General features: G+C 49.0%; 1 protein-coding gene and 1 long non-coding RNA gene across 8 annotated transcripts in view; one reads left to right on the top strand and one right to left on the bottom strand.

Moving 5' to 3' along the window:
• The window catches only part of LOC142584968 (uncharacterized), an 80,623-nt gene extending 74,918 nt beyond the window's left edge, over positions 1–5,705 (bottom strand). The window contains exon 1 of the long non-coding RNA XR_012828991.1: positions 4,317–5,705. This is a non-coding gene — a long non-coding RNA (uncharacterized LOC142584968). The remainder of the gene's footprint in view (positions 1–4,316) is intronic.
• The window catches only part of LOC142584966 (prestin-like), a 247,453-nt gene that overhangs the window by 171,792 nt on the left and 48,697 nt on the right, over positions 1–26,964 (top strand). The window contains exon 1 of one of the 7 annotated variants that reach the window (XM_075695356.1): positions 868–977. The exons of 5 other annotated variants lie outside the window; for them this stretch is intronic. The gene's annotated coding sequence lies outside the window, so the exon portion shown is untranslated. Of the gene's footprint in view, positions 1–867; positions 978–18,889; positions 18,908–26,964 lie in introns of those variants that run through there. One more of the 7 variants, XM_075695357.1, reaches the window with a different exon arrangement.

Here is a 26,964-nt window from a genome sequence, read left to right as displayed (position 1 = left end):
TTGTGCACGCCTATGGTCGCAGCTCCTGGGAACACTAACGACAGAGGCTGTGTTCCAATACTCGCCGTAGACAGCAAAGTAGACCACTAAGTGGGCAGCAGCCATCTCAAGTCTCGTTCCAATACTCCCGAAGATGTCAAAGCAACCAGCTTCGCGTAGACAGCATCTAAGTCAAGAACGATGCAGGCTACCTTCCTGTCCAGACAAGATGGCGCCTGCGCGCCATCTTGTGAAAAAAGGGAGGTTATTGTAGATGGCGCTTGGGAACTCGAAGGGAACGTCGTCTGCGCGCAAGGAAACGTAGAAACGCTTTTCTATGATCTTAATGGTGGTCACATCATGTTTTTCATAAGTTCACAGCGGAAAAGTCTAAAATACAGAAATAATGTGTGCTTTCCTCTTTTTTTATTTATTTTTTTTTTGTCGCCGTGAGGTGGCGTCACGTCGCAGAAGCGTCTTCCGTAGGTCTTCCAGGCGGTTCGAAACGCATTACAGTACTTGTCCTAGAAGCTGTCTCGGCTGTCTCCTTAGCTGTCTACGAGAGTGTCCCCGACGCTGGCCAGAGTTGGTACACACCCAGAATTCGCTGCAGTAATTTTTGTAGGAAACAGTACAGCCGAAGGAACGCACGCTTCGTTTCGTAAATGCGCACTGCGTGTCGGCGCGGGGCAGGGAGACCGCTTCCCGTCCATCCGCAGCGCGAGCAGACGATTCCGCGTGCATAAACGCCACCGGTACGACTATACATGTAGAAGGCTTCCGGTCTAACGACCGAGGCGCCACAGCCGCAGCATCCGGGCAACGAGAATAGAAAGAAAATAATGATGAAAGAAAGGAGCGTACGAAAAAAAGACAAACATCGCTTCGTCTGCAGCGGCGGCAGCGGCCGGAGAGCGGCCCGCTGTTTATCGATCTCGTTCGTCACTGGGGCAGGCTACTGGGCCGCGGTCCTCCGAACCAGCTGCGACAGCCCACCGGTGAGTAATAACTGCGCTGACAATTCCTCAGCAAGCTGCCAAAGGACGGCTATCTAAGCATTCACGGTTGGCGTACGGTTTGCGTTAGCAGACGACTCTCCGCCGAGCCGCCATTGCTGCGGCCATTTCTCGTCGCTAGCCTCCCCTCCTGTCAGTCAGTCGACGTCCGGGAAATTCGAACCGCCCTCCGCCCTTGACGTCGCTCTCGGGAGATGCAGAAATGTTCTGTGCATCGTTTCAACCCTTCGATTGACCGTGTCGTTCGAGGGAACACAAATTCCGTGTGCGCGAACTTGGCCTCTAAGTGCCAGCCGATTTCCTCTGTTCTTTTTTTTTTCTCCGTCCCCGTTTTCTACTCACCCGCACCTCTCGTGTTTTCCTCGGGAGTCACGCGCGCAGAACAGCTGTTCGGGCGGACCGCGACACCGGGGTTGAATTACTGACGCCGCGTTGTCAGCGCGAGCATGCTGGGTGCGCGATGTTATACTTTGTTGTTTCATTAACACCATTGGTCAGTGTCAATACAGTGCAAAACGCTGCCTACTATTGCAGGGAACGGACAAATTGTTTTGAACAGTGTTGCCTTGCTACTGTAAACACAAACATGAAGACAAACGAAACGCGATCATTTGGCGTAATTCAACAAAGAAGCACTTGCGCGCCGCTGTGGCTTCTTTCTTTTCTCTAACCTTTGGCTGGCTGAGCGTTGGGCGAACCGAGCTTAAACTTCGCGTTCGATATAGCTATTTCAGGATCGTGGCCGTCGTTTGTTTGCCACACATGCCTTTGCGAAACAAAATATACTTACCTGGTGGGCCTACTACACAACGCAACAAGGACAAGTGATCAGCCCCGTTGAATGCTTTTGTGTACAAGATTGCGCCCTTGCTATAGCGATCGGTGTCCTGCGCCTACGTGATCATGGTAATGGCGTTGGCATTTCTCAACTGCATGGTGTAGCATCACCTGCAGTGGCGTAGCAACAGGGGGGGCCGGGGGGCCGTGGGCCCCGGGTGCACGGGGCCAGTAGGGGGGAGGGGGGTGTCATATACGTCGCAAGACACCCGAAAATTGTCGATATCCTCGCCTTCCTCGACTACACTCGGGGGGGGGGGGGGGGGGTTGTCAGAAGCGCTAAGGGCCCCGGGTGCCAGACGACCTAGCTACGCCACTGATCACCTGTAAGGTAGCTGCACCGTTGCTGATAGCATTCACTGCTGTTATATATTGTTCTATGTTGCTCTATCCGCCATTCATTGCCTAGTACATCCATGTGTTGTTGCTTTTGTTCTTGCTGCGGTTATTGTAGTTGATTGAAATGTGGCGAACGTGGAAACTCAACAATAAGTATCAGAGGGTTAGCTGACGACGGCCTGTCGGGAAGATGTCAGCGAAGATGGCTTTTTGTGAATGCATTTTTCTGGAATTCAAACGAAATGGAAAAGAAGGCTGTTATGAAATTAATCCGATGCAATGCAAAGGGCAGCAAGAGTTTGAAGGGCCAGTTATCGACCGCCATCAGTTGTGTACTGATTCAAGTCGTAGGGCTTCCGGTTGTTCTTCTGGTGGCGGACAAGCACTTAAAACGGCGTATCGCCACGTGCACGAGTGTTGGATAATGATGTGGCCCCTAAAGAAGAAATAATCCCTGCTGAACGGCGATTTTATCTTTCCCGACTAAAGCAAGTCCGTTTTATACTTCCCGCGAAATTTGAGCCGTTTGTGAGGTGCTTCCCCCTAGCGGCAATCGCGAATGTCGGCGGAGGTGGCGACGTATATAACCCTCCTCCGGTGGCGAACGCCAGCAGTGATGAGCGTGTCGCTTACCGCGTTGCGATTAGTGGTTGTACTTGAAAGGCCTGATATCGCCGACTGTGATTGATGAGATGAGGAGAATGCCGGAAGCGTTTCGCTCCGCGCGTTAGCCAGCGCTAGGGAGTTGCATCGCTGAGTTTGTCCTTGTGAAACCAAGATGACACAAAGCTTTCGTAACAACGAAAGCTCGTGGGCTTTCAACGGTCTCTAGCTCTAATCAAGTCGCGACATTCTTCCGTCTCCACTGAAAGTCACAATATCTAGCTTCTAGGATGCTTACGAATTCGTGGTGTTTGACTGACTACTTCCAGAAAGTTCCGACAATCAACGCCTAGTACTACTTTAGCGTTTTGTAAAAGGTGGAAGCCACCATTTCGAAGGAATGATCTTGCATAGCTTTTGTACTAAAAATACTCGACGAAAGTGCGGATCCGCGCTAGTTAAGCTACCACGTAGGTCAGCGACGGTTAGTAAGACGATTCATTTAATATTCGGCCTTATGACCAGACATTATTGAGCCTATTGCACCGTATTCTTTTTTTCTCAGTTTCAAAGATACTAAGATTGCACCGCTTCGGCCTTATTTTGTTCCCCAACGATAACCGTGATCTATCTCGCGTGCCTACCCTTTTTTTAATGCTACGCGCCCGGCCCTTCCAAGTCAAGAAGGTCTTGCGCGTGACGACCGTGACGTAGTAGTCTTTGCGGTGAAATAGCGAGCGCCGAGTGTACAAGAAAGGAAACGCAATTAACACAGATGAAGATTATTGCTATAGGACAGATACGTCCCAAGGGGTGTACAGTTTTTGTTTATAGTGAAGCAATTTAACATTTATAAGTGCAGAAAATGATCAATTTGCAAACTCACATAACCGTTTGAAGCCAAAAAAATATGTGAAGATTAGCCAAATCTGTGTACTGTAATCATCATGGAGGAAGGAAACAACGGAGCAGATGCCATGTCACCTCCGCGCGCTAGGAGAAAAGTGTGGAGGAGGTCGCGTGGTACTTTTCGCTGTAGCGGCCATTTGGTCGGGGAACAATGGCGGTTTTGTTGCGGCTGTGTGTGTTCATGCGTGTGCTGCCCCGTAGATCTCGTATCGTGGCGAAGGCGTCGTGTCTGCAGTATTGCGTTAGTCTCCGTGTTTTGTTCTACCGTGCTCACCCGGCTGTTGTTGTGACGAGGTGGGACATGGAAGAAGTACAAAGCGTGAAACGAGCCCGCATGCAGCGCCGTACACCACGCCACGGACGAAGGACGATCGGGAAATATATGTCTCGGTCTTGGTTGTATTCATGCTAACGTGTTGTCACAGACTGAAACCGCTGTGCTTCAGAATATGTGCGGTAAACGCCTCGCAGGTCCGTGACAGCTGTGCAGTGTTCTTGCTTTTTACAGCGGACGATGCATTTGTGGCACGTAATGCAGCCACGTGGATAGAGAGGAAAGAATATGATGCTGTGAGTAATGGAAGGAGAGAGAAAGAGAGAGAGAGAGAGTAAAATTTCTAGAAAAGAGCTCACGTGCGTAGGTTGCTCTTCCGCTGTGCAGTGGGTGGTCCCCTCAGTGCAGGAGTCCAGTGGCCTTAGCTTCCCTTCTCGCTCGGTTGACCAGGTTGAGCTGTCCGTCGAGTCGGAGCTGGAAAGAGCTGACTCCCATTGCCGTGTGGTGGGGTGCGTTATGGGCGTGAGCTGTGGTGTGCTTGCTCAAGCCCATACCACGTGGTAAAGCGTTGCGCATTGATCGCAGTGTGGGAATTTATAGGAATACAGCGCGGGGTGCAGACTCAAATGTGGATCATCATCATCAACAACAACCTATTTTAAGTCCGCTGCAGAACGAAGGCGTCTCCCTCGGAGCTCCAATTACCCTGTGCTGAGCCAACCGATTCTAACTTGCGCCCTCGAATTTCCTAATTTCATCGCTCCACCTAGTCTTCTGTCGTCCTCGATTGCGTTTCCCTTCTCTTGGTACCCATTCTGTAACCCTAATGGTCCAACGGTTATCTAACCTGCGCATTAAATGACCTGCCCAGCTCCACTTTTTTTCTCTTGATGTCAATTAGAATATCGTCTATACCCGTTTGCTCTCTGATCCAAACCGCTCTCTTTCTGTCTCTTAACGTTATGCCGGCAATTTTCGTTCCAGCGCTCTTTGCGGGGTCTTTAACTTGTTCTCAAGTTTCTTTGTCAGTCTCCTAGTCTCTGCCCCATACGTCAGCACTGGTAAAATGCACTGATTGTACACCTTCCTTTTCAATGATAATGGTAAGCTTCCAGTCAGGAGCTAGCAATGTCTGCCATATGCGATCCAACCCATTCTTATTCTTCTGTCAATTTCCTCCTCATGATCAGGGTTCCCTGTGATTAATTGACAACGGTGAACGTACTCCTTCACAGACTCTACAGGCCGACTGGCGATCCTGAACTCTTGTTCCTTTGCCCGACTATTAATCATTAGTTTTGTCTTCTGCATATTTATCTTCAATCCCACTCCTACACTCTTTCTGTTAAGGTCCTCAATCATCTGTTGTAACTCGTCTGCATTGTTGCTGAATAGAAAAATGTCATCCGCAAACCGAAGGTTGCTGAGATATTCCCCGTCGATCTTTACTCCTAAGCCTTCCGAGTTTAATAGCTTGAATACTTCTTCCAAGCACGCAGTGAATAGCATTGGAGAGATTGTGTCTCCCTGTCTGACTCCTTTCTTTATAGGTATCTTCCTATTTTCCTTGTGTAGAATTAAGGTAGGTGTAGGACTTCTGCAGATATTTTCCAAGGTATTTACATAAGCGTTCTGTACTCCTTGATTACGTAATGCCGCTATGACTGTTAGTATCTCTACTGAATCAAATGCCTTTTCTTAATCTACGAAAGCCATATAGAGAAGCTTATTATACTCCGCCGATTTCTCTATTACCTGATTAATGAGATGGATGTGATCCATTGTAGAGTATTCCTTCCTGAAGCCAGCCTGTTCCCTTGGTTAACTAAAGTCCAGTGTTGCCCTTATTCTATTGGATATTATTTTAGTAAATATTTTATATAATACTTCGGAGTAAGCTAATGGGCCTATAATTTTCAATTCTTTAATGTCTCCCTTTTTGTGAATTAGTATAATGTTTGCATTCTTCCAATTTTCTGGGGCCCTTGCAGTCGATAGACACTTCCTATAAAGAGCCGCCAGTTTTCCAAGCATTAGGTCTCCTCCATCTTTGATTAAATCGACTGTTATTCGATCTTCTCCTGCTTCAACAAGACACTCCCTCACCAGAACAGTAATTGGCCTCCCTAGTGCAGTATTCGGCCACCCCCTCCCACATGGCTCACTAAATTACCCAATGGCCCTCAGTCCCCAGCAGCTGCGGAGCGACTGACCAAGGCGGCGGTCAGACCTGGAACGCAGCAGAGGATGCTAAGAATAACTGGATCCGGACAGGCCGCCAATGGAAACTGACCCTTGCAACGTTTAACACACGGACCCTCTCGAGTGAGGCTAGCTTAGCAGGACTCTTTGAGGAATTATCAGGCATTGTTTGGCATATGATCGGCCTTAGTGAGATTAGAATAACTGGTGAGGCTTATACATTGCTGAATAACGGACATGTCCTCTGCTAAGAGGTCTCCTAGATAAGCAATACGGGGTAGGATTCCTAATCCATAAGGACATAGCGGACAACGTTGACGAATTCTACAGCATTAATGAGAGGGTAGCTGTAGTTGTAATCAAGCTTAATAAGAAGTATAGATTAAAGGTAGTACAAGCCTACGCTCCAACATCCAGTCACGATGATGAGGAAGTAGATCAGTTTTATGAAGATGATGAATTAGCGATGAGAAAAATGCAAACACAGCATACTATAGCAATGGGGGACTTCAATCAAAAAGTTGGGAAAAGGCAGGCTGGGGAAAAAGCAATTGACAACTACGGCGTCGATTCCAAGAACGCTAGAGGAGAGATGCTGGTACGATTCGCAGAAAGGAATAAGCTTCGAATAATGAACACCTTTTTGAAGAAGCGTAGCAACGGAAAGTGGACCTGCAGGGTTAAGGGTTAAGCTTTTAAGGTTAAGCTGTTAAGGGTTAAGCTGCTGCACGTTTTCGATATATGCGGCACAGACACGTAGATTTAAATCAGCAAATCTGCAAGCGGAAAAAAATTCAATATGCACGAGCTTCTAGATCAAATTTATTTCGTACAAGGGAATGGATGAGCCATGGCATGGTGGCAGCAAGGTTTGAGTGTTGGTTCTTGGAGCTTCGGGGGGCGGTATTCAAAGCCACTGGAAAGGCAACAAGTTATTAAGAGTAACAACAGGTTATTTTTATTGCACTAATCACATAAGATGGCAAACTTGCAAAGTAATTATTCACACATGTCAGACTGTAGGATGACAACAAATTTTTCTTTATCTCTTCGTACTACTCATGTTAATTTACTATAACACAGCGCTTACAAAACGTACGAAAATAATTTCACATTCCTCACGTCGATTAATGCTGATCGGACAAAGCAACATATTGGGGAAGGTAAATGCTGAAGCTGTCGCAGCTGTCTCATAAGCGAGAGCGCACGGTATTTTCGCTTACTTCAACATAATGGAACACGAGCACATCAATCGACCTTAATGAAAAATCAAAACGTCGACAAAAAACAGAGTAGAGAAAAGCCATGATGCAGCGGGCAAATCGTATCTCCTAGTATCTACTCTGTTTTGAGCAGACTGTTCTGGAGCTGCATAGTCAGAACAATCGTAGAAGCAACACAGCGAATTGGGCGAGTGGGTAAGTTAACATTCTTGGCGTATATGTGCAGTGCGACACAGACGTGTCGTCCTTTCTTTGTACCGCGTCTGTGTCGCGCTGCACATAAACACCAAAAATTGCACAAGTGAACAACCTCTCATGCCAGGCGTACGCATTTCAGCGTGTACAGGAGTGTTACTCGAGATAAATGTCGCTTTAGTGCAAACAAGCCGAACTCACCTCTGTAAACAAGGCGAACGGACCTCGCATATGCTGATCCCTTTCGAAGCCGGCCGGTCTCGTCCGTCCGCACGGCACCGTGTAAAAAGCTTTGCCACCTTCCGTGTGATTTGCGCAGTTTGGTGCGCTGCAACCCGTCGTACTGGAATACAAGTGTCAAAATGATGTGCTTCGTAGCACTTCACCGAAGTCATTAACTTAACGTCCTCGAATACCGTACCTGCAACCCGGAGCCGATCGTTGGTACGCGCGCTCCATGGTCCGCTGATTGCAAGTCGATGGCGCTGACGGAAACGAGTCGGCGCCGTTTCCGCAAAGTTGGCTTCGCAGCGGCGCAGTTGATCATTTGACGTCATTTTATACCACGTGATAACGTCCGGCGCGAATAGCGATGCGAGCGGCCTCGGAAACGTTATGCGCGGGAGCAAATACAGAAACACTAATCACTACTAATCACTACGGCACGCGCACGCCCTCGCTAGTCCGGCGTGGTTGCGCACAAGGAGAGAAAGGCAAACCAGAGAGGAGAATTTTGCCCCGACAAGATGACGGAGCAACGAAAACTTCCGGCGTCACTGAGCTTCACAAAGGGTGATGTCGTGGTCTCTGCTTAGTTTTTCCTTCCTCCGTGGCTGTGCACAAATAATTCTCAGGCTGAGTGAACATCCATCCCGTAGAAGATAGCTCCGGAGTTTTCTCTAGCGATTTTTGTGGGAATTTACGCGTTCTGTGGCGCGGCTTCTTACTATTGCGTGCGTTGCCAGTGCGCGCACAATCTCAGAGGCCATGTCTGGAGCAACGGTTCAGCGCGGGCAATTTTTCCTCCTCGACAATGTGTTCTGTTACCCGGCACGTCCATTTACGAGCTTCCGCTTTCTTTCTTTCTTTATTTATTGAAATGACAATAAAACAAAGAGACGTAGTCACCTTTTAATGATGAGGGCTGCTCCTTTTCTCATACCGGAAACAACGCTATCAAAATATTTAGGAAAACGGTCAGACTGTCATACGGTCTGACTGCTACCACACCCGCCTTATTTTCCTCATCTCATACCGTAGAATTATCAGCTGTTTCGGACAAAGAAGAAAAATCTCCGAGGAAAGCATCTTCCGATGCATGACGCAATTAATCCACTCTTGATTGGTATTCTGCCACTGCATGTAGGGATGTTTGTTTGTTTGTTTGTTTGTTTGTTTGTTTGTTTGTTTGTTTGTTTGTTTGTTTGGAGGGGCGGCTGAAACCGAATTAGAGGCGGGAAATGGTGCGTGGAAGGGCAAGATGACTACGTCGAAAGATGTTGAGGTTTCATCAGTCTTGACAGACTGCTCACCCAGGGTATTTTAGCATTTTGTACACGAAAGACACAGAGACAGTGTAGACAGAGGTAGACGAAGCGCTGTCTGGCTACGCTGTCCCTGTATTCCTTGTCAGGTAAATATTAAAAAAATGGAATTACCGACATGTCCCAACTTACATTCTTCCATGCATATTTAGGCGGGCGCTAAACATTTCATCCAAATCCTATATGGTACTACTCACTGACGTAATCGCAGCAACCGTAATTTTCTACAGCTAGCAAGCACCGTGAAAAGCTGCGAGCTTTTTCGGTACACTTATATCTAACAGTGTTGCGAAAGCAGTGAGTAGACCCACAGTTAAATGTCCTTGGCGGTCACACGGGCACTACCTACAGAACGGTAACAAAATAAAAATGCAAGACGTCTTTCAAATGAACCTTGCGCGTCACCGATACTTCGACACTTCGAGCCACCAGGGGGAAAGAATGCAACACCTTGCACTGGGCGCACGTTGAAGAACGTTCAAAGTTAACCCCGAGCTTCCCACTACAGCGTCCCTCGTTATATGCCGTGCAGGGTCGAGACGTCAAACCCCAAATTTTAATTTAATTTCTCTATAAGCACCGTAATGCACCGCCGACGCAATGGTATGCGCGTATCGCGCTGCGATTCCCTCGCAGTAACTGTGCGGTTTTGAGCAAAACCTTTACAGCCGAGGCCGACGACGGCTGGTGCAACGCACATCCAGTTCGCAGTCCGTAAAAGCCAGCCCCCTGTAAAAGGTTTGTCTGTGAAGGCCGATATTAAAAATGGACCGAAGGAGAACGCCGTTTGTGACTTGAAAGTGATTGCGATTCAAGGTGTTTCCGAGAAGAAGTGCGTATGGAACGTAGCTCGCTGTCTCGCCGCCGACGTGGCACAATCCGGGCTCTAAAAGTAAGGACAAAAGGTATGCGTGAAGCATTTGGGCTCAGGTTATATCCGGGTATGGGATAAAGCCAAAATTGTTCAGCGCGCGCAAAGTGCTCACCGCCCAAAACGCCAGCACATGAGGCCTCGCAAAAATTCTCCTCGAGTCTCCAAATGTCAGCCTCCTTGCACGCGACGCACCTGCCGTGGCCTCTCGTGAATATCGTGAATAAATAAATAAACGCAGTCGCCACCAAATAACTTGCAATAACTTTAGCGTCGGCTCTGTGCACACTTTACCGCGGCTTTTCTAACGTTGTAATGTAGCATTGCGTTTTCATCTCCGTGTATAGGCTAGAGTAAGCCTCATTATGCACTCTCTTCTTTTTACCTAAACAAGATTTAATTTTTCCGAAAGCGGTGCGGTGGGGAGAAAACACCTTTTTTGTCCGCTTGTAGACAGCTACGTCGGACGTCGTTAAATGCGTGATTATCTCCCTCTGTTGTTGTTGTAGAGTAAGTAAGAATAACTTTTAGCTCGGTGCGTTATGCCGTGCTATACCTTGCAGTTGCGCAATCGAAGCCGGTCAGTGTTTCAAGTCGCGTCCACTCCGTTCGTCACTGTTTTACTTCCGGTTGTCGTCAGAAAAAGCGGCGAAGCCGCGGCATTCGCGACGTTCTCTATCGAGGCGCAAAACAAGTGGCCTGACTGTCCGACTAAAAAAGTATGTTGCTTGTAACACAGGTGGCCTTTGGTATATGCAGCGCAGATGCAGCAGCGTCGCTCGATCTTACAGAAGTCAGCGCACTCCATAAACGGCACACAGAAATAAAAAAAAAAGGTTGCACCATCTTTGCGATTGCTTCATTCGTTGACGTCGAGGACTTTTCTGACGTATACGCGTCAGACACGTCGACTTTTGTAGAGCTGCACATTTCTATCTTTACCGGTATAGGCGACGTTCTTTATCGTATATAAATGACGGCAAGGGGCGCGCGTGCTTAGATTTAATTGTTAGTTCTCGTTGAGTCTAAAGGTACCACGGTGTGCTAACAAAATTTGCAGGCCACATATAGGTTTACGTGACTTCAGCTCTGGGCCTCGTTTTATACATTTCTGTGACCTGACACGCGGCCTGAGGGTTGCATAATGTGGGCCTCTGTAAACGGTACTTCGATTAATGGGAACTATAGGCATCGTCATATTTTATGCCTTGCGGCATTAGTTACGGGAAATCAGCATTACCGAAACAAAGAGGGCCGCTTACTGATAAATGTCGGAGATATAAACTATTTTACTGAGATGAAAATAAACATAGTGGTTTTTGGCCGCTTTTAATTTTGCGATTGCTATTCCTTTTCATTTTATGAAAGTTGTAATAACAATAAAAAAAAACAGAAGAAAAAGCTATAAATTGTTGCACTACTTAAATTATATGCTGCGATGCTAGCGCGGAATTCTTTCACAAAACGTCGCAAGTATTCAAACGTCAGAGTTGGCTAGAGCAGCAGGTTTTAGTAAGGCGCAAGAATAAGGCGTTTATAGTTGCACTCGGTACTGTGAAGTCAGCATGAATTTCTAGTACACCAATGTACCCCATCGAGGTTACCGTGTTTGTAGAGTCCTTCGGCACTACAGCCGTTGAAGCTGGGCGACACTATTCCGCGCGTGCTTGTCGCAGATTCATCTATATGCATACAGTGTACCTGTAGCGCCTGTACATTGCGCACCCTGGCCGTATAAGGATCCCTCTACAGAACAGCCTAACTACGAACGATGTGGCAGCCTCCTTATGCATCCAGTTCCTGCTTATCGCGCGTCAGCAGCGTCACCGTGTCGGGGATCGAAAGGCGCGACATGGCAGGATGCACGCAAACCACTGGAACACGTGATACGCGGTTGCCCCTCTTTGGCAGCGTTATTTCTCGACCTTTCGCTGTCGTCTGTATCAAGGCAGAGATGCAGTGTAAAACGCACTGCGCATACGGTGTTAGCCAAGCCACTGTTTTGCGGCTCACCCGATCATCCTCTCGAGGGAGAGCCTCCATGTGGTGCAGCAGTGGTGCGCTCGGAAACGGCTGAACCACGTCGGCTATAAACCACGGTAACAGCGCCTACCGCGATGCTATACCGTGCACGTTTCGCTCGGTTATCGGAAAAGTGGCTCTATAGCGGATTTCCCTAAAACACACTTTGTAGGCGTTACATTTGGCATGTAGCATGTATCTAGCGTGTAAATGTAACGTTTATGATGTAGCATGATATCACAAAACTTGCACGTGTCTTGCTAAGCAACAGCAGCGAGCTTTGCGTCAGTCCAGTGGTCATATCTCTATTAGAGCGCAGACGTCGAACCCCAGACGAAGGTCCTTGAAGAAACGTACTAGGTACTCCAGCACACATTGACGTAGGAAGCCATGCTGCATGCCGGATACGATCTTTGCAAGAGGCCCCCTGGACTCAGTTTTGGGGCTCTCTCCGGCGAGAACCCGGGCGCGGTGTCTCAGTGGCCATGGAGTTGGACTCCATGGCCACTGAGCGCCGGTTCCATTCTCGGCCACGGAGGCCGCATTCCACTTGGGAGCTGAATGCGAAAAAAGCGCTCGTGCATACCTTGCACGGGGTGCCGCCTGCCAGATGCGCGGAACGCAACTGTTGGCGCGCTTGAAAGTATGCGACTTTAAACGTGCTGTCGCCTGTGCATATTTTCCGAGGCCACCGCCGGCAGCACTGCAGCGGACGAGGTTATCGCGCGCATTGGAGAAAGGTTGTTCATGAGAAGATTCGCCACTTCCGTTGTGATGGAGGGCCTGCTGCCTGTCAAGTTGAATGAGTTCATATCCGGAACAATTGTCGCCGTGTCATGGTACGAACAAAGGGAAACGTGCGAGACACGGGCGCAAGTGTAGAAGGATAATGCGTCCTTCTCGTTTCTATACTATATAGTGTCGGTGTTTGCACGCCGGCCTTTCCTTAACGTGAAATACGCATCCCAACTTCCTCAACTCTCAGTCGTTCTAAGCCGAAATCTGCTGATATTCTTTATTTTTTGTTTTTATTAAAGTGAGCAGCCTCCTTTGGCTTTCTCGCCCGTTTTCGGGGTTCGGTTGTTTGTGGTCGGTGATTGATGGCCGCCAGTTTGTGGGCGTTGGTTCGTGGTCGGCGGTTCGTGTTCGGACCTTCACCGTCGAAACAAAGGGCGCGCTTGTCTCGCGCAACCAGGTTGTGAGGAGTAAATCGGGTTAAAGAAAGAACACCTTCTACGCGAACATAGTTCACACAAACTTATGAGTTCTAGACGTGGCATTCGCCGCGCCGAGAGAAATATTCCGTTAAATTTCAGTAAACATCCGGCGCTGTTGCGGATGTTGTGAAAAACAGGCAATCGTCGACCATGCCAAGGTATAGAACTTCGCTCTGTTGTAGACATGCCTTCGCAACATCGTCTGCGTGTAATAGCCTGGCCTGTTAGCACATGCTACCGCACGGTATAGCTTTTTTGGGGCTTTGAAGATGGTGGAGCGCTATATAGGGAAAGCCAGCCTTCCTCCTCACATGCCGCTCTCTCCTCCTCTGGCGGCTGCGGGAGAGGGCTACGGCGGCGCTGCAGCTGTGCTGGTTAACGGCTCTGTTCTCTGCGGAATCGCGCAATGAAACACTACGTAGATGTCCTCTCTGCAACAAATATGCGCTCTCAAGCGTATCATTCCTTTGACGAAGTGAATAGCTCTTTAAGCGTTCAGCTATTCGCTTGTTGACAGTCTTCGTCGATGGTCTATCCACACTTTTATGCAATATTATACTTATTTGAATATTGTATCTGTTTGGTGGTTGGGAACCTTCAATGAGCTTGAGGCCTATGAAAGGACGGTGCAAAGTAGGGCGTGTCTCGTACCGTGGTACTCCAAATTGACTTCCTGTATGTAGGAAACCGAATCTTCGAAAGCAGGCAGTCCCGATGAGATAATGAGCACGGCGACTGACGGGTGTAATATTCCAGCTCGAGCGTTTAAATCCGTCGTTCAGTTTCACGAGACGGCAATCTTTTCGCATTTGAGAGAGTGCCAAAACGGTGGGAAGATAAGTTATTTGTAAGCCGAGCCCTACCTAAAATTACAGTCGGCCACAAATGTTTATGGGAAGCGAGTTCCTCGACAGATGTGGCTACCTGCATATCTGTCTGTCGAGGAACTCGCGTCCCATAAACATTTGTGGCCGACTGTAATTTTAGGGCGCGGCTTATCTTCCCACCCTTCTGGCTCACTCTCAAATGCGAAAGGATTGCCGTCTCGGGAAACTGTGATATATATTTTGCTCGCACCAACACTTCTAAATTCAGTTTTTTTCCTAGGACTATTGAACTCTGGAATGGCCTGCCTGGTTCCATCTGTTGTTTACCACATAAAGAATTCGGGGATGCTATTGAGTGCTCCCTTTAGCCACGTTACTCACTGATGATTATCTTGTATTGTGATTTGTATTTTCCACATATTGTATTCAACCACTCCTGCAATAGCCCTTCTGGGCTGCAGTATCTGTAAATAAATAAATAAATAAATAAATAAATAAATAAATTTCGATCGCATTGGAATTGACCTGTATGGACCCCTTCCGAGCACGGCTGCAAGGAACCGCTGGATAGTCGTCGCCATCGACCATTTGACTCGATGCGCAGAAACAGCCGCTCTGCCTGCGGCCACCGCTCGTGATATAGCATCCTTCCTCCTGAAAAACTTTATTCTCCGTCACGGTGCACTTCGCGAACTTTTGAGTGATGGAGGACGTGTCTTTCTCTCCGAAGTCGTAAACGCGCTCCTTGCTGAGTGTCGCATCGTTCATCGCACCACCACCGCCTACCATCCTCAACCTAATGGTCTGACGGAAAAATTTAACCGCACCCTTGGCGACATGCTCTCCAAATACGTCGCCTCTGATCACACTGATTGGGACGACCTCATTTTGCCATTCATCACGTTCACCTACAACACTGCGACCACAGGCGACCACAAACTTCTCCCCATTCTTCCTCTTGTATGGCCGCGAACCTTCGACTACCCTCGACCCCATTCTTCCGTACAGACCCGACTCATCCGAATGTACGCCCCTCTCTGAAGCTGCCCGCCGCGCAGAGGAATGCCGTCAGGCTCGCCCGTTCCTTACAGCCGCCGACCAATGGCAACAGAACCCTCCACGTGACGATGATCACCCGCACTGTCACTTTCTTCCAGACTCCCTTGTGTGGCTCTGGCTTCCCGCCGTTCCTGCTGGACTCTCATCCAAGCTTGTATCCAAGTATCAAGGACCCTACCGTGTTGTAGCGCAGACATCGCCTGTGAACTATATTGTCGAGCCTGTCACGCCACCTACGGACCAACGCTGTCGTGGTCGTGAAACCGTCCACGTACAACGCCTGAAGCCGTATTACGACCCCATGATTCTGTGTTCACCATGAGTCGCCAGGATGGCTCCTTTTGCTATGGGGGGCGATTGTAGTGAAGAGGAATGCCCAATGCTGCAGACACGTCGCCAGTCGTCCGGGAGGCGCGAGCTCGAGATTGCCTGAGCTGCTCTGGTCAAGACACGCTGCCTGCTGCTCTCTTGGACCGTATTCACATTAGAAAATAAATAAATATGTCGCGAAAACTGCAACACAATCTTCTAACCTGTGCCGAAGCTCCGGGGGAATTCAGTTTTTTTTTTGTAAGTCATGGTGAAAATGTGTATATGCCATATTCCACGGAGGACGGCAATAAACTGGGAGGAAACATTACGCCACCTAACCAGCTTTGGCAAGCCAACTCTCCGTGCCAAGTCGGCACGGCACTTGGCCTCTGAGAGGCAGTGTATATTGTCCGAGAATGTTTGGTTCCCGTTAGTTTTTAATCGGCGCGCAATTGTTCGGCTCTGTCCGCAGAGCAAGATAATTCAGGATAAATCACACCGGCGACTTGTGGGGGGTCGCGCGACTGTTTGCGACCGGTGCTCACGCCGGTATAAGGCCGGCTGAGCTCGACCTTCAAGTCGCGTTCCCGGAGACTATCGTTCTCGGCGCGAACTCTACAGGGATCTACGCAGTTCGCGCGCAATTCGCCGGTTTCGCGTTCCGGCAACAGCCACGGATTTTGGTTCGAGCGAAGAGGAAGACGCCGTCACTGCGCTGACGTGCTCTGTCGTGGTGTCAGCTGCGGCATCGCGGAAGCCTGCTAGTGCGTTAGGCCGCGTTTCTGTTCGCGATAGTGGCCGGCCACGCAAGCTGCCGCCTGCCCGAACTCCGCGCGCATGAGGAGGATTTTTGTCGAGAGCAAGTTGGGACTTCTAGTTCGCCTTGCGTGGGGAATTGGTACATATTTTTTGTGCATTCCTTTGCCGCTGTTTAAGCTTCCTGCGAATGCAACCGCATACATTGGACGCGTTGCTAGAACTGCTGCGCCCGAGCGTCACACGAGGCAAGACACCGGCTACATTCCTATAATCTGCGATGGTGGCGTGGACTTTGTGTTTGGTGCGACGCAGGAGGGTGCCGGATGAAAACACACGTTGACATAACATAGCGGGGCGCCGCTGATTGGTTTGGTGTTTTCGCGACCACGTTGGCGCGACCGAAAGATCAAGCAGCGAGCGACTGACCCAGAATAGTGGCTTTTCGAGAAAAGCGACCGCTTACGACCATTTGCGACCAACTTGGTCGCGCCACCGCTGTCAGTCGCCGGTGTGAATGAGCCTTTATATACATACATTGCTTCCCGTGGACTTCGTTAGAAGGAGGTTTAACTGTGCTCACAAATTACTGACGTGAAATTACGTCGTCATAAACGCGGTTGTGGTGGCCGTGAGACATATAACACGAAAAAGGAAAACGCAGAAAGAAACGCGACGTTGTTTGTGGCGGAGTCGGGTAAGTTTAGCGCAGCCCGCTCCGGCGCCTACGTGGTATACTCGGAAGCAATGCGCGTCATCTGGCGCCGTGCCACATCGTTCTGTGTAGTGCTCGTTACATTGTTTTTGACTTTTTATTTGTCGTTCTTCTCGCCGCCATTACTGCCTTTAGCTCTCGCTTACCGTTGTGGGTTTTCTAGATCTGAAACGCGAGGAAGACTGTGCCGGCAGCTACGCTGTCCCACGTGTAAACCCGAAGATCAGACAGGCGCGTCGCCTTGCAACGGATGGATAGTTTTCCTTTGCGAAGCTGCCGCGCGTGATATCCTCATTGGTAATCGCCTTCTTAACGTTAAGCTTTCTTGTCTCGGGGTTTCCTTCCTCCTCAGACGCGAGTTGATATGTGAGAAATGACTGTAATCGAGCTTTACTTACCTTGGCCGTGTGCGTCGTAGTTGCTACAGTTGGCGATTAGTCGGATATGTCTCTGATCGCCGATAGGTTGTTGAAATTTATTCTCGTACGTTTGAATGTGGCCGACATGATTAGCCTCCCAATGCGTGGCTTCGTCTCAGTCTTGCCGCTGCGGATCATTTCGCTGACAATATTTTCTGTCTTGCCAGTCTACCGAAGGGCAGTCATGACAGCACGAAGCTATGCTTTCGTGTAGCCTGTTGTCGTAGCGCGTAGTTTGTCTAAGATCATGGCTTGAATACAGCGTAAAGCGCCGAAGTACGCGACGATAATAGGTCTGTGCGCGGTTAAAGTAAAAAATAGGTTCAAACGCAAACGCTCACTGTAGTTACTGAATTTTATTGATCGAAGAACTACATATGAAGGGGTTCTCGAACACGGTATCGCAGGCACGTAGCAATATCGCGGGGGGGGGGGGGGAGGAGTAAGAACTAAGATCAATATTTCAATATATTCGAAAAGACATGCATGGTCAAAAAACGTCGGTGCTTTGCGTTGCATTCGCGCTCCACGCACGTATTCGTCGCTCGCTTGCAACACACGATTAGCTACACTATTTGAGACTTTGAATACTCCTCTCTGTCCATGTTCGTTCAGTCCACAAGTTTCGTCCTATTCATGATCACTTTCTTCTAGCTTCCGCTTCTCATATTCTCATTCCATTTGCCCAATGATGAGTAGCAGATAAGAACATTGACTCAAGCCGACCTGTCAGCTTTTCTATCATAATAAGTATGCCCCTCTCGCTTTGACACTCATTGCACACGCCACTGGTGGCCCGCTATCAGCGTCCGAGCGTTTAGCGGTGCCACCACCTGGCAGATCGGTTCAGTGTCCACATATCAAATTCCGGCACTCTGCGGCTTCGATGTCGCTACAGCAGCGCAAAAGGGATGTTTTCAAACCGCCTCAGTCCTAGGACTGACCGCTTCGTCGTCAATATTTCGACAAGAAACTTTTTTTTTCTCTCTTTCTTGTTTGTTTCCCTGATAGGGGCTTCCACGTTTAACAAAGAAGCGATACATCCTGGCAGTGAACAGAAATGTCAGAACGGGTGAAACAGTGACACAGAAGGTAAGACGCTGTCCCGCTCTCTGTCAGCCGAGGCTCCCGCACGCAATGCGGCAAGCCGAGGAACAGAAGCACTGCTTGCAGTGGGAGACTCGTCGGCGCAGCGGTTCCCGTTACGCAAGAGCGGAAAATAACCGAACGGATCTCCTCCGGTGGCCGAGCTAGACGCGCGCATAATGTGGAGCGCCAACCGGTAACACCCGCTGGAACAGCCCGGCACTGCGCGCCGCAGCCGTCAATGCGAAGGTGCAGCTCGCGATGGCAGGACCGCCGTCGCCACTCTCGGCCGAGTTCGTCGCGTGAAGTCGGCGGGGCAGTCAGCGCGGTGGGGACAGGGGAAAAGGAATGCGATCCACCTGCGCCATACAGCTGTTTTACGTGTCGCGGTGTACAGTGCCAGAGCGGTGTGCAACGCTTCGTATCCTCGTATTGACGACACCTTTTTTTTTTTTTTTTTATCGTCCGTCGCAGCATCGCTCGCTCTGCCGTGTGCCATAGGGTGAGTCGCCGATGCTGCTAGATTTATTTTTTTTCCTCATCCGCGTGCTGGGACACGGCAAACGCGCTGGAAATTTTACACTTGTACGTGAACAGCGGGTCGGTACTGGCGGAGCCGTCGCCGAGTTTGCTTCCTTGAACGAAGAAAGGATGTCTACAACTACGGAGGAGGAGATTTTCTTCTGCTGCAGTTTTCTTTTTCTTTCTTTTTCTTTCTTTTTCTTTTTGCTTTTTTTGTGTACTGCACTTGTGTATTCAGTGGAGACGGTGGCAGGTCATGTAATGCGTAGAACAGGTAACAAGTGAACTACTAGAGCGAGATAGCGTGACACCAGGGAAAGGTAAGCGCAGTGGAGTATAGCAGAAGATTACGTTATGGGGGGTATCGATATTAAGCAATTTGTAGGCACAGCGTGGATCAGCGATTCACGGAAGGCATTGAGGAATTGGCGATCGCTTGGAGAGGCGGCTGTTCTGCAGCGGCCGTAAGTTATGTTCGTGATGACGGCTGCATTTTCTATTGCCGTCTTTCTGAAATGGTGTGTCAATCCCTAAATCAGCATATATGTAAAGCATGCAAAGGGTCCCTGTATGAAACTAATGAAGCTTTCACGAGGCAAGGGTGAACAGGAAGGTTTTATAGTTTCGTTGACAGTGACGCTCCAGCAATAGTCAGACTGCAGCGACGCAGCAGCACAATCGCGTGAAACAAAGGTGTGTGGGCATTTCATGGGTATGCCACGGCTTTTTCCCTGTGAACACTGCTTTTCGCAGAACGCCGACGACTATATATGCACCAATGAACCGTAGCCGTACACGAAACAAGTAGCTCCTTGCTGCCTTGCAGCATTCTTCAACACAGTCCGCCTTGCAGCATACTTCAACGCAGTAGACTTAAGTAATGTCTTTCTTGAAGCTCAGATGTTTTGTCATGACATGATTAAGTGGCTTTTTGAGGCGCTGTGAGGTTTATGGCGATTAAACTTGGGAGTGCAAATGTAAACGCCAGTTTCCTTCGTCGTCTTGTTTTTTTTTTTTTTTTTTTGTGGCCCAATACGGCGTACTTCTTTTAGTAAAGCATACAAGTTGGCACCTGGCGTTCATCAAACAGTTGTCTAAAGTTGGTGTTTAAAAAACGAAAAAAAAACTGTGTTTAGCAAACAATTGCTTACGTTAAGCAGAGTGAGGGAGTTCGTTCCCAAATAGTGATGGTGAACTCGCGGTGTAATGGAACATTGTCGTCTTGTAGAACCTTTCGTTGCCTCGTCCACGGGGTTTGGCGTTCGTCGTCGTTACCTCGCTGCATATATTATGAACCAGTTGTCCTGCGGATATAGAAGATGCTGAAGTGTAGAGTGGGCAAGAGGAGGACAAACTGAGATCCATCGTCTGCCATACCTTTACTGTTGCTGCCCCAATTGCAGTCTCCTTGTACATGGCGTAAATAAACCCCCTATATATATATATATATATATATATATATATATATATATATATATATATATATATATATGTATATATATACACACACACACACACACACACACACACACACACACACATATATGTCCCCGCAACATCTTGGTGCAGTCGCGGGGTACATCACGTGCAAATCACTGAACTTTGCAGCGAACATCATGTGGGCCATTCGACCATGTCGACTGAGAGGCCCGCTGCTTCGGTTTCGGCTGCCACAACACCGATTGTCTTGACCCACCTCCGAGACCTCGCCACCTTCTCCGGCACTGACACTATGGATGCATCGAAGACTGGCTAATCGAATGCGAACGAGTGGGCAAGACCAACCGGTGGGACCCGACTATAACGCTGGCTAACATCATATATTTTATTACCTCAAGGGAACGGCCATTGTTTGATTAGAAAATCACGAGAAGGAATTGATCGATTGGAACACCTGCAAGCAAAAACTGCCCTAACTCTTTGGGAAGCCAGGTGGGCGCCAGCGAGCCACCAAGACGGAACTTTTGTGCTGGGCCCAAACTTTACTGAATTGTACGCTGGGTACATTCAAGCTGTATTAGCGCTCTGTGGTTGGGTTGAGGACAAGACGCCCGAAGCTGCCAAAGTCAGCTTCTGGCGCCTTTAATTTACTCGTGTACAAGGACTGCTCGACCGTCAACGACATTATGATATGGTGCGGACGCTTTGAAGAAGCAAAGAGCCGTCGTGTCTCACAACAATTTGTTCGGCTACCTAATACCGCCGCTACCTCATCGTGTGAAGACGTCCAGTCGCCTGGTGCCGAAAACTTGCTGCGTCTTGTCCGGCGCGAGATTGAAGCTGCGTCTCCGTCGGTTCCCCAGGCTTGTTCTATCGGCGAGTCCCGCCCGGCAGTATCTTTTATTCAAGCTGTCGTGGGCGAAGAGCTGCCTAACGCAGGCATCAGTCCCGTCTGTGCTGTAAGTAGCCCTACGGTCAGCAATTTCTTTCGACATCCCTGCCCACAATCGACATATCTCGGATACCGTGACCCAAACTAGTGGCGCACACATGATGACAAGCCAGTGTGCTTTAACTGCAATGGGGTAGGTCATATTTCCCGCCATTGTCGCTATCGTCGGATTTCGTCTCCTGGTCCCGCGTACACTTACCGCCCGGAAGGCAGCCGGTCCTCGCCCTTTCATACCCGCAATGACCCGCCGCACTATGATGTTGCTGCTCCGACTTCACGCTACGACCGCTTTTCGCGTCCCCACAGAACCGGTGTTCTCGCTCACTGATTGCCAGTCGCTCGCCGTCGCCATACCCTCGCCGTCCCTCTTCGGAAAACTGACCAGTGCAACTTCCTGAGATGCTGCTGCATTGGCGAACGGACCCGGAAATCATCTGTTCGCCCTCGCCATCCGACAAAATCTTTTGGCCGTAGAAGTGGACGGCTTAGCCGTTTCGGCGCTTGTAGACAAGGGGGCGCAATTACCGGTTATGAACACTCGCATTTCTAGTCGTCTCGCCAAGGTCCTGACGCCCGCGGCGTCGCTTTTGTTCGGGTTGCCGACAGCGGTACATCTTGCGTCTTTGGCATGTGCACTGTGCGTGTGAGCTTCGCTAGCCTCCAGACCTCAGTTTTCGTCGCCGTTCTGCACCAGTGTCCACATGAAGTCAGGGTCGGCTGTGACTTCCTGAGTACTCATTATGCCCTCATGAACTGCTATTCTTGTCTTCTACGATTAGAACTCCCATCTGTGCCCGATGTCACCACCGAGTCACCACCGCGTTTATGTGTCACCGAGTTTGTTTGCCTTCGATCAGCTGCCGCGACGTATGTAACATTGATCTCAGATCTCGCGGTTTGTGACGGCGTCTACGCGATCTCTCATTTCCCTAGTTGCTCTTTTGAGAAGGCGTGCAGCCCTCCCTCATTACGTTGTCTGTTTCTGTGAACCGGGCATGTATCCCTATTCAGAACTTCGGACGCACACCTCAATTGTTTTCCCATGGTATCACGCTAGGCAGCATAACGCCTTTAGACTCACACGACCCTCTGGCCCTTACTATTGATGCCCCGCACTCTTCTGGAAGCCCTGACACCATCGCTTCATCTGACGCCCCTTCTGAAGCAATGATTTCCCCGGACCTTTCCGCTGCTCAGTCTGATGACCTTCGTCGCTTGCTAGCCGCTTACGGCGACGTTTTCGATTTTGCTTCGTCCCATCTCTATCAGCCAAAAGATATGACTTATCGCATTGACACTGGGAATGCCTGCCCCATCCACAGTAGTCCTTACCGAGTGTTCGCGATTGAACGGCGCGTAATCCCGACGGAAGCCGAGAAAATGCTTACCAAGGACAAGGCCATTTACAAGTCCTTAGGCGCCCCCTGCAATGCACGTCAGAAAAAAAAAAGGGCAACACCTTGCGGTTTTGCATCGACTGTCGAGATCTAAACAAGATTACTAAGAAGGACGTGCACCATTTGCCGCGAATTCACGACGCCCTAGACTCTCTGCATGGCGCACAGTACTTGTACAGAGCTTCGGTCCGGCCAATGGCAAATCGCCGCTGACGAAAAAGATAGGGAGAGGACCGCCACTGTAACACCCAGTCGACTATAACAGTTCAAAGTTATGCAATTTCGCTTGTCCAGTACCCCAGCAACACTCGTACGAATGATTGACTCCCTTCTTGGTGGTTTCAAGGGGTATACTTGTCTGTGCTGTCTCGACGACTTTGTCATGTTCTTGGCCACGTCCTCCAGTCATCTACATAGACTCTCGTCCTTCGCGACATAGATGAGCGTCCTTCGCAATGCAGTTCTTAAATTTAACTCTGCCAAATGCTGTTTCGGCGGCCGAGAGGTCACTGTACTTCGCCATCCTGTCGATGGTACAGGTATACGGAGTCGGCGCAGTTCTAGCCCAACGCCAGCAAGGTCCCGACCGTTATTGCTTCTGCCAGCCGCCTTCTTTCCTCTGCTGAGCGAAACTATTCGATCACAGAGAGAATGTGTCTCGCTGTTGCTTGAGCCATCGCCAAATTTCGCCCTTACCTTTACGGCCGATCCTTCACCGTCATTACGGACCATGATGCTCTCTGCTGGTTGTCTTCCCTCAGAGATCGCACTGGTCGCCTTGTTCGTTGGGCACTGCAACTTCAAGAATACTCGTATACCGTCGTTTACAAGCCTGGGCCGCTTGCACCAGGATGCCGACTGCCTCTCCAAGTACCCCGTAAATGCACTGGACACTGCCCTGAGTAACTTCATTCCTTGTGTTTTTTTGCATCTCTTAACTCTTCAGCATCGCTGCCGAACAACGCCTTGACGCGTTTCTACGCAAGATCATCGAAAATTTGTACTTCCATGCTCCTGATGCCTATCTACGCCTTCTCGTTCTATAAAATAACACGTTATATCGTCGCATTTTACTCTCTGACGGTCCTGACCTGTTTCTTGTCATCCCTGCTCACCTCTGTTCGGCTGTTCTGGCCCAGCTTCACGACGCACCAACAGCGGGACATCTCGGCGTATTACGCACACACGACCCCGCACGACGGCATTTCTATTAGCCTGGGATGTCCCGCTCAGTGCTCTGTTACGTGGGCTCATGCGACATTTTGTCAGCGCCGGAAAACGTCGACACTGCCGCCTGCAGACCATCTTCAGCCTCTGGACATTCGGTACGAGCCATTTCATCGCGTAGGCTTTGATTTACTAGGTCCGTTTCGTTTATCCGCCACTGGAAACTAGTGGTTCGCCGTTGCCACAGATTATGCGACTAGGTTTGCCATCATGCATGCACTCCCCACTAGCTGTTCCACCGACGTTGCAGACTTCTTGCTGCACAACGTCAGACTCCGGCACGGGGCTCCTCGGCAACTGCTAACTGACCGGGGCCGACCGTCGAGGCTGATTGATGACATTCTGAAATCCTGCATGACGCAATATAAATTGACTACAGCCTGCCATTCACAGACGAATGGTTTGAACACTTACCGACATGTTGGCCATGTATGTGTCTGACGACCACTAGTTTCGGGACGCTGCGTTGCTCTTTGTGACATTCGCGTACAACGCTTCCCGGCATAATACCGCTGATTATTCGCCATTTTTTTCACTTATACGGTCGAACACCTGCATTGCCCATGAACATACTGGTGACTTCTTCTGGGTTCCTACCAATTGAATATGCTCTAGAGACTATTGCCCATACCGACCATGCACGTCAAGTTGCTCTCAACCGATTTTCTGAGTCCCAAATCCACCAGCAGTCGCTGCAACAGCCACCACAGGACCACCCATTTTATCCCTGGATCGCTCGTCCTCCTGTGATCCGCAGCGGGACGTGTCGGACTATCCGAAAAACTGCTTTTCCAGTACACCGGCTCTTGTCGCGTGTGCCGCCAAGTCAATGATGTCGCTTAATAGATCGCTTCACTGCTGTCTTCTTCATCATCTGCTCATTACCGCACGGACATTGTACACGTTGTCCATCTCGAGTACTATCGTGCCCCGGACACCCGTTAATACCTTGTGTGTTAGTTCTTTCATGTAATCTTTGTTCACCTGCGGCGAGTCGATGCTTTCGCCGCCAGAGGGTACAGTTACGAGCCAGTTGTCCTGTGGATATATAAGAGGCCGAAGTGAAGAGCGCAAAAGAGGAATACGAAGTGAGGTCTATCGTCCGCCATCCTTGCTGTTTCTGCGCCGCTTTTAGTCTCCTTGTGTGTGTGTGTGTATATATATATATATATATATATGAAGTGTACGAAAGTTATATATGCTCCGATGGAAGTGCGCCAGCAAACGGAATTATGACATCATGCCGTCGTCGTCATTCTATCATTGTTATGTCAACGCCATAGCGTCGGTCTTCTCCGTACATTCGTCATTGTGCCGTCGTGGTCGTTCCATCCTCATCATTCCGGGTTCTCGCATGACGCATTCGTCTGATTTGTTGTTTGCATTTCGGCACAGCTTGTGAGCGGTGTAATGCATAAACACAAAAATTGCATTACTTTAATTCGTAACCTTTGTTTTGGATAAACGTAACCATTCCATGAGATTACGCGTTACGCAGGAGGAATAGTACGCATCGCCGTTATTATCATCATTTAACTGAACCGCTTCACTGAAGCTTCGCTTCACATAAATTCCAACGTATGCGCAGGATCTTCACAATATTTTTTATGCATCTTTAGTTCTCGTCCATAGAACTAAAGCTCTCGTAAAAAAGAAAAGAGAAAGAAAGAAAAGGAAAAGCTAACTGGAAGCATAAACTAAACTGAATAAATTTTTGGACAGTGAGTGCAGTCCATAATGATATAACGTCCTATATTGTGTGAAAGGTGTCCTTGCAACCTTACTTTCGCAACACGTTGACGACGCAGCCTTCTTAACTCCAGGCACCTTACATATCTTTAGTTTTGCCTCGGCATGGCGTGAGGGCGTATTGTGTTCCGTGTCCTTTGCTTCCAATTTCTCAAGAAGGCGTGTGAATTTCTATGAGGATTTACGAAAGGAATATGTGAACCCGTGAGAATATATTACGCACTATACACGACGAGTGCGAGGTTGGTGGTTGCCGCGCCTGCTGGCAAAGCTAAACAAACAACCGTTCGCTCCGAGTTGACAGCCATGCTGTTTCATCGTGCGTCAGTGTTCTATAAACAGAACGTTCTACGCCGCATCGGCCCGCTTACTTGGACTCAGCCGAGCTCCCAAAGCAGCAACGTTCTCCCGTCATGATGAGGAGTTATTTAACCTCCTTCCCCCTCTCTCTCTACGTCGATGCGCTGGTGGATACTGAAAGGGGTGGGGGTGGGGGCGTGTAGTGAGACACATCCGTTCTCTGTTCATTTAATGACGACTCTTCTCCCCACTTCCCTCGTTATTATGGTTGAGGATTGGGCGAGTTGGTATTGCATTCTAAGACTGGTACAGCGCTTGTCAAGTATTGCAACTTGCTTTCTGTTGACGACCCTATTTTAACAAGGAACTCGGACGCTTTGACAAACTTTTTCAAAGAGAATAACAAGGGCTTAAAATCTTTTTCAGTAGACATAAACGATTTATATTATTCTTTATCGCACAAATTGTTGCAGTGTGTTAAGGACGCTATTGATTCCTTTGGTGCGATAGCTTTCCAGAATCGCACTGGTGTTCATAATAGCAGCCTCACTGAACTTTTATCATTTTACCTAAAATCTACTTTTGTATCTTTTAATGCCCGGACCTACATTCATAACAGTGGTGTGTGCATTAGCTCATGCCTGGCCCCTGTCCTAAGTGACCTTGCCGATCATGACCGGCTGCTACTGACCGTGCTAGATAAATGAAGTGTCGTCACAGTATGCCGTTACGTAGATGATTTTCGGTCCTTGTTGATTGCGACAGCGCTGCATTGCAGCCCACATCAGACGAAATCGTGAAAACTTCTAACAAGTGCTTTCATCCGCTTGCGTTCACCCATGAGATGCCTACTGACAGCAGCTTACGATTTTTAGAGCTAAATGTGCTTTCCCGTGGCCATGTAAGCTGGATGTATGAACCAAGAAGCGGAAAACCTCTTTTATCATTTGACTCAGCCCATTCTAAACTGGT

Source organism: Dermacentor variabilis, chromosome 6, assembly GCF_050947875.1.
Source record: "Dermacentor variabilis isolate Ectoservices chromosome 6, ASM5094787v1, whole genome shotgun sequence".
In the NCBI taxonomy this organism is placed as follows: domain Eukaryota; kingdom Metazoa; phylum Arthropoda; class Arachnida; order Ixodida; family Ixodidae; genus Dermacentor; species Dermacentor variabilis.
The sequence above is the reverse complement of the archived record's forward strand: the minus strand, read 5'-3'. Positions and strand labels throughout refer to the sequence as shown.